General features: G+C 36.8%; 1 pseudogene; it reads left to right on the forward strand.

The window, feature by feature from the left end:
- The first annotated feature begins 3,742 nt into the window (after window positions 1-3,742).
- LOC130495002 (DNA mismatch repair protein MSH2-like) lies at window positions 3,743-7,338 on the forward strand (annotated as a pseudogene).
- The last annotated feature ends 1,081 nt before the right edge of the window (window positions 7,339-8,419 follow it).

The following is an 8,419-nucleotide window of genomic DNA, read 5'->3' on the forward strand; positions in this document are numbered from 1 at the left end:
ATATAGATCATGGTTAGCTAAGTTGGTTATGCCATATTAGTTTACAGGAATAAAGAGAAACGATTTTATTTTTACCTCCGATATTTGAATTTTAATGAGAATAGAACACATTATCGCGACAAACTTAATGGGTGAGTAAGAAGTTGATGTACAGCTTTAGGGATAGCGAGAAAATAGAGTTATAGCCTATGTTCCTACTTTTCACGCTTAAGTTATAAGGAGATTTGACAACACCAAATTTTCATAATCTTGTTCTTTTTAAGAATCTAAATAACTTAGTAATCTGGACACCAAAATATTGATCAGAATTATGTGAGATCAGTTACAAGAGAATCCTAATTCATGGAAACATATTTTTAACTGTAAATAAAAGCGCGCGCACATATATATATATATATATATTATATAATATATATATAATATATGTTTAAATTAATTTAAACAAAAAGTCGTCTTACATATTGTGTTATATTACTGTTTAGTTTTTCATAAAATAAAATAAGATTCAAATCCTATCGAGTAGCAAACTGGATGGCTAGACCTCCCGTGAGTGTATGATGCTTATTTTATTTATTTGAGTGTAATCCCAATCGTAGACTGAGTCTGCATTTTAATCTTAAACTAGATTAGGACCCGCCCTAAAGGGCGGAAATTGATTTGTCAAATTTCAATTAATAATATATGATATATATAATATGTGTATATAATATTATATATATTTTGTGTAACATTTATATATATATATACATATTAGACATATATATAATATTTTATCAAATATATATAGAATTTAATAGTGTTACAATTTGTGTTGTACTTGTTATTAGTTTTTATTTAATCTTCTTTCATTTTTAGTATAATAATTTGCCTTGTCACACCTTTTACCTTTTAACTTATACACATAGTTATGCCTTTTTTCAAAAAAAAAACTTATACACATAGTCTCGTAAAATGTAATATATAAAAAACATATTTAAAAAATCTACTGACCATATGCCACCATTATTTGGTTGTTTGAACAAAAAAAATTATGTTCTTGTATAACTGTGTATATGTTGTGATATGATGTAGGTGAAGATTAAATATATGGAAGTAAAGTTAGTGATACGAACATGAGCCTATGTTGGTCTATGCCACAATTATTTGGTTTCTGGAAGATCAATGAACATAAGCATACACGGTCTTTGTATGCTTACGTTGTAAATGAGTCGAATACTTTTTCTCTTATGTCTGGAACAATATGGAACTCGTTGATTTAAGAGTGGTTCAGTTTTATATGATCTAATTATATTAAGAGATTAACCAAAAATATTATAAAGTGTTATTGGTTAGGTTTAACTAATCTATGTTGGTTAAGATTTGGTTTAATTTAAGTTGGTAGGTTGCATTGTATAGGAGGCATGATATATTCTAGCAACAACTATGAAAGAGTCCAAAATTAAATGAAAACTTCAAATAGTAGATAATCCCTAAATTAATAGATTAGATTGATCACAGGTTTATACTTCAGAAATTGATGTTAATTTCCTCCTGGCGATGTAATGTCATGATACCCTTTTATTTTAATAATTTCAAACCTTTATAAGTAATGGCTTCAACCACACTCAAATAATATCCAAATTTGCTTACTTTATTGCTCCATGCTCGACCTCTAAATTTGGTTTATGATCACATGTATGAATTGTCATAAGACATAATATCTTAATATGGTTTATGTAAAGTTTAAATTAGATCGAATGGATAATATCTTTAACGTAATAAAGCGTATATACAGCTAGAGATCTTGCTCAATGAAAAAGGACGCAAGAATCTCGAGACCAATACTATATCCATATCCAAATTAGATTGTGATTTTATCTACTCCTGTAAGTTTTTTATATATACCAAGGTAAAGTATAGTATGTTTTGTAGTAAACTAATTTTTTCATAATAAACTAATATTTTAAATAACAAAATTAAAACCAGATAATTCTCTGAAACATATATTAATTCATAGAATAAACCTTGAAAATGACGGATGCATGGTTTGGTTTTACTTTTGGTTTGGGTGATGCGTTTGATAATGATTAAACGTGTTCTAATTGGAACTTAGTGTTCTTAGAAGTTTGATGTCACACAATGTCGAAATGGAAAAGACATAACAGACTATATGTGTTTTGTCAGTTTAATTGCACATGTATATATATATGTTGTAAATGTGTCAAAATCATATAGGTAACGAGAGATATAAATAATATATATGTACAGGTGTCAAAACGTACAGGTAAATGATATATGTTGTATGCTATTCGTGTGTGCGTGTCTGTACTCTATAATAAGATCTTGTGTTATATCATGGCTTAGATAGACATGGCTGTACTCTATAAAGTTTTTGATATATCATCATTACAATTAAACGGGGACACTCTATGATGTGATGATAATATCTTCTGTCAATAACATTTTCTTTAGCTTATAAAAATAAACAACACAATATTGACTTGTATTCCGACATCCATTTCCTCTACTTTAACTTTGTGAGAATTAAGATGCGAGAAAAGAAAATAATTAAAAATGCCAACATTCATAGGGTTTCAATATTAAATTCTTACAATTTAATTCACGTTGTTTTACAAAAACGTACAATCATAAATTGGTAGACGTATATGCACATTAATTCTTGGAAGTGAGATACAGAAAAATTGGATTGTTTTGTACGAACTTACTTTTCCCTTACAAATTTTGCTCTTCAATATCATTAAGCTTTCATCCTCTTCCAAAATATATTTTGTGTTTTAGAAAAGAAACTAAAGTCATCCAAAAATAAATAAAGACTGACACTTATGAATATAAATAAGGAATCAACATAATAATAAATAAATAAAGAAAAAGAAGGAATATACCCTGACTATATGGAACCACAAATGACATAAAGATAAGTTCATATGACTTCTGTGGCTCATCGAAGGCGATCATATCGCCAATAATAGTGCTTTCTTGTACAAACCTTCCACTTCCCTTTGTCCAAAGTTCTCCAACTTATCAACTATACCTTTCAAAAAAAAAAGAAACAATCATCAACTATATATATATATATGCAAATCACAGAAATTAAATTATCTAGGTAATGATATATATGAAAATCTATCACAATCTAAACAATTTTGTTGCTAATCATGTTTCTAAAAAAGAAATATTTTCCTCTTCATGAAACGTAGTCCCAAAATCGTGGATTTCGGTAATAAATGAAGTAACGAACTTGATGTTTATTTAGCCCAGTAAGCCCAATACGAGTTAATGAGCTTTATCTTTAAATGGACCGACACGCGTATCGCAAAACAACGTTGATCCACGCGCCGCCGCGAAAAAAAGTTGCCGCCAATCATTTTCCCGCCAACCTCGACACCATAACCTGCCTCGAAAAGTTTGTCTCTTTCTATTCCATTCCAGTAGTCAGTCAGGAGAAAAAGAATATTTGCTCCTTTTAGTCTCAGAACATAGCCAAAAGGATATTTTCACCTTATCTGCCTGATGGAGGGTAACTTCGACGAGCCGAACAAGCTTCCGGAGCTTAAACTCGGTAATCTAAAAACCCTAATTCTTTTTTGTTAGAATATCAATTTGGGGTTTTGTGGGTTTCACGAAAGTTTCTACCTTTAACCTTCAGATGCTAAGCAGGCGCAAGGGTTTCTCTCCTTCTTCAAAACCCTACCAATGTAAAGTCACCTTCTCCTTCTTTCTATCTCTAGGGAAACAGATAGATATGCCTTTAATAAGAGCTCTCTAACTAATGCTTATGTGGTTTTGATTGGTCTTTTCCTTTACAGGACTCGAGAGCTGTTAGGTTCTTTGATCGCAAGGTGAGTTCTGAATCTACACCACTTTTTTTGGTTACTTCTCTCACTGTGTCTAGACTTTGATTAAATGCGTTTTATTTTTGCAGGATTATTATACAGCTCATGGAGAGAACTCAGTTTTCATCGCACAGACTTATTACCACACAACCACTGCTCTACGTCAGATTGGGAGTGGAGCAAACGCTCTTTCGAGCGTCAGCATCAGTAAGAACATGTTCGAAACGATCGTTAGGGATCTTCTCCTGGAGCGAATGATCATCCGTGGAGCTTTACGAAGGAAGCGGGTCGAATTGGAGGCTTGTGAAAGCAGGTTCTCCTGGAAAACATTGGAGCTTTGAGATGTTCTGTTTGCGAACAACGAGATGCAGGACACGCCTGTTGTTTGTCTCCTTGTTTCCGAGTTTTCAGGAGGGGAGATGCGTTGTTGGGATGGCTTATGTTGATCTCACCAGGCGGGTTCTTGGACTAGCTGAGTTTATTGATGATAGTCGTTTCACTAACCTGGAGTCTTCTCTCGTTGCTATAGGTGCAAAAGAGTGCATCTTTCCAGCTGAGTCTGGCAAAACTAATGAGTGCAAAAGTTTGCGTGAGTCTCTGGAGAGGTGTGGTGTGATGACAACAGAGAGAAGTCGTCAGGAGTTTAAAGGAAGAGACTTAGAATCAGATCTAAAGAGATTGGTGAAGGGGAATATTGAACCTGTTAGAGATTTGATCTCTGGGTTTGAGCTTGCCACCCCTGCTCTAGGTGCATTACTCTCGTTCTCTGAACTTCTTTCGGACGAGGGTAACTATGGGAACTTCACAATACGCAGATATGATATCGGCGGATTCATGAGGCTCGACTCTGCAGCTATGAGGGCGTTGAATGTGATGGAGAGCAAAACTGATGCAAACAAGGAACTTCAGTTTGTTTGGTCTCATGAACAGAACATGTACCGCAGGGATGGGGAAGAGACTGCTTCATATGTGGCTCAAGCAACCTCTTGTGGATTTGAATGAGATTACGATGAGACTAGATATAGTTCAGTGCTTTGTTGAAGAAGCTGGGTTAAGGCAAGATCTTAGACAGCATCTGAAGCGTATCTCAGATGTTGAGAGGCTTGTCCGGAGTCTCGAGAGAAGAAGAGGCGGTTTACAGCACGTTATCAAACTCTATCAGGTACTAAAAATTGTACTTGTAACTGATGTATCAATTTTTCTATGATAATTGATTCAGTTTTCATCTTCTCTGTGCAGTCAGCTATAAGGCTTCCCTTCATCAAAACATCACTGCATCAGTACACTGGAGAATTCTCATCACTCATCAGCAAGAGATACGTGAAAAAGGCTTGAGGCTTTATCAGACGCAGATCACCTCGGCAAGTTCATTGATCTGGTAGAGTACTCTGTAGATCTTGACCAGCTAGAGAACGGAGAGTACATGATCTCCTCAAGCTACGACACCACGTTATCATCTCTCAAAGATCAGAAAGAGTCGCTGGAGCAGCAGATACACGAACTGCACAAAAAGACAGCTATAGAACTCGATCTTCCGGTGGACAAGGCCTTGAAACTTGACAAAGCAGCGCAATTCGGGGCATGTGTTTCAGGATCACGAAGAAGGAAGAGCCGAAGATCAGGAAGAAGCTGACGACACAGTTCATGGTGCTGGAGACTCGCAAAGACGGAGTGAAGTTCACACCACACAAAGCTTAAGAAACTTGGGGACCAGTACCAAAGTGTTGTGGACGAATATAAAAGCTGTCAAAAGGAGCTGGTTGATCGTGTAGTTCAGATTGTTGCCAGCTTCTCCGAGGTATGTCTAGTTATCCATGTTAAGCATTGGACTGTTACAAAAAAATGGCTATCTTAAATCATATAAACATGTATGCTATTTATCAATGTTCAAGAAATTGTTAGGGGGTAATTAGGCCATTTATAGGAGATAACTGATTAGTCGGAAGTCTATATCGATTTTTAGAACACCGGTATGTATAATGTATATTGTATGGTTTAGGTGTTTGAGGAGCTAGCCGGGATGCTCTCTGAGATGGATGTTTTGCTAAGCTTTGCTGATTTGGCTGCCAGTTGCCCTACACCATACTGTAGACCAGAAATCACCTCTTCGGTTGGTACAGTGTCAAGTTGATTTGATTGTTTCGTTTTCAAAATTTTAATGGGTTTTCTTCTTTGTTTTATACATTGCAGGATGTTGGAGACATTGTACTAGAAGGAAGCAGACATCCGTGCGTAGAAGCTCAAGATTGGGTGAACTTTATACCAAATGACTGTAGACTTGTAAGTATTGTAATATGGTAAACATAAACCAAACACCTTTGTTATTCTTTGTGTCCCTTGACTTGAAGCAATTCCTTTGTAAAAATCAGGTGAGAGGAGAGAGTTGGTTTCAAATAATAACGGGACCTAACATGGGAGGGAAGTCCACTTTCATTCGCCAGGTCGGTGTGACTGTACTGATGGCTCAAGTTGGTTCCTTTGTTCCTTGCGATAAAGCTTCAGTTTCCATCAGAGACTGTATCTTTGCACGTGTAGGAGCAGGCGATTGCCAAGTGAGTTTTAACTCTCTGCTTCTTTGTTATTGAATCTGCTGAGTTGTGTAAACCTCTTTTAAGTTTTTTTTTACCTTTCATGTTATAGCTTCGTGGAGTGTCTACTTTTATGCAAGAAATGCTAGAAACAGCGTCGATATTAAAAGGAGCTACTGATAAGTCACTGATAATCATCGATGAACTGGGCCGTGGACATCAACATATGATGGTTTTGGTTAGTTTTTCAACTGCAACGTTTCTTCTTTTTTTTTTTGTTGGAATTTGAGTTGATTTTGCTGTATTATGTTGTTAACGTTATCTTGGTGAATGTATCAGTTTTAGCATGGGCTATATGTGAGCATCTGGTTCAAGTGAAGAAAGCTCCTACTCTGTTTGCTACCCACTTCCATGAACTTACTGCCTTGGCTCAAGCAAACTCTGAGGTTGCAGGTAACACCGTTGGTGTTGCAAACTTCCATGTCAGCGCACATATTGACACAGAAAGCCGCAACTCACCATGCTTTACAAGGTTTGTTTTAGTTAAACCCCATCTGCTTCTTCCCCTAGAAGAAGATTCATATGCGCTGAATCTTAGAATTTATTCCTTGCAACCCTTTCAGTTAAAGTGTCTCTCTCTGGTTGAGTTTCTTACAAAGACGAAATTAGCATTGTTTTGATGTCTTGTTTTGTCTGGTTAGGTTGAACCAGGGGCATGTGACCAGAGCTTTGGGATCCATGTGCTGAGTTTGCCAACTTCCTGAAAGCGTAGTGGCGCTCGCAAGGGAGAAAGCTGCAGAACTGGAAGATTTCTCCCCCAGAGAGGTCTGAATCCGTTTTTTGTCTCATTTGTACCTAAGAGTTGTGACAAAGGTTAAATAGTATTATGGTGGTTTGCAGGAGAGTGGAAGAGAAAGAGCAGAGAAGATGATCCGAGGAAATATCAAGAGGGACAGCCCGAGCTCACAAGTTTCTGAAAGAATTTGCAGAGATACCAGTTGATAAAATGGAGCCTAAAAGATTCACTTAAACGCCTATGCGAGTTGAAAGATGAGTTAGAGAAAGATGCTGTGGACTGCCACTGGCTCAAGCAGGTCCTCTGAAGACGAAAACAACACTTGATTTTTGTTGATCTTTTATGACAAAAACAGCACTTCTTTCTGAACAGAATCGAGTTTATCATAGATCAGTGTCCTGCAATGAATAGTATTTAGGAATTAGGAAGATGTTTCTCTAGCATCTTTTTGAGCATGAATTCATACGCGTGGCGAGAGCGTTGAAAACATGATATGGCCAACAAAATGATCAAGTTAATACCGTCTCTTTTACAAAAGCAAACTACAAGACAACGGCTACCGCAAAATAAACAGCAAAAAGACAAACAATAACCACATAAGAATCATCCTAACAGCCTTTCAATCTCGTGTTCATCAGTCAAGATCAAGAAGAGGGCGACGACCAATTGCATCAACCTGCTGCACTCTCACGATCAGCAGGAGAGACGATTCCTGATATGTCTTCTGTTCAGCTCCAGTACAATCGACTGGAAGGTTGGCTGTTCATTCACATACTCTTCCTCATCTCCTCAAAACGAGAAGCAGACTTCGCAACCAGCTCATTGTACATCTTCTCCCTCGCACAAAATCAGTCCGTGACTTCCTGAGACGTCTAACCTCAGACTTTAAGACCTTAGCCTCCTTCTTCATCCGCTTTTTCTCCAAACGCATCGCTCGCACCTTGGCCCTCTCTTCTTCTAGCTCTATGCGCAGCGCGTCCATCTCCTCGAGCTCCTTTCTCTGCCCTTCAAGTTCAGCCCTAGCAGTCCTGAGCTTACGCTTATACTCATATACCATCTTGTTCACACTCGCTATTGACTACATTTCAAAAAAAAAAAATTATATAAGATCCCTTCACACCATAAGCACAAAGATCTGCAAATTAAATGTAAAATACCCTAGCAGCACTGAGAGCATACTCGTTGTACAAAATCGGATAGAGTCGTGTCATCAAGAGGAGTAGGAAGATCGGTGGACGGATCATCACTGATCAAACGGAATA

Source organism: Raphanus sativus, chromosome 5 (assembly GCF_000801105.2).
Source record: "Raphanus sativus cultivar WK10039 chromosome 5, ASM80110v3, whole genome shotgun sequence".
Lineage (NCBI taxonomy): Eukaryota > Viridiplantae > Streptophyta > Magnoliopsida > Brassicales > Brassicaceae > Raphanus > Raphanus sativus.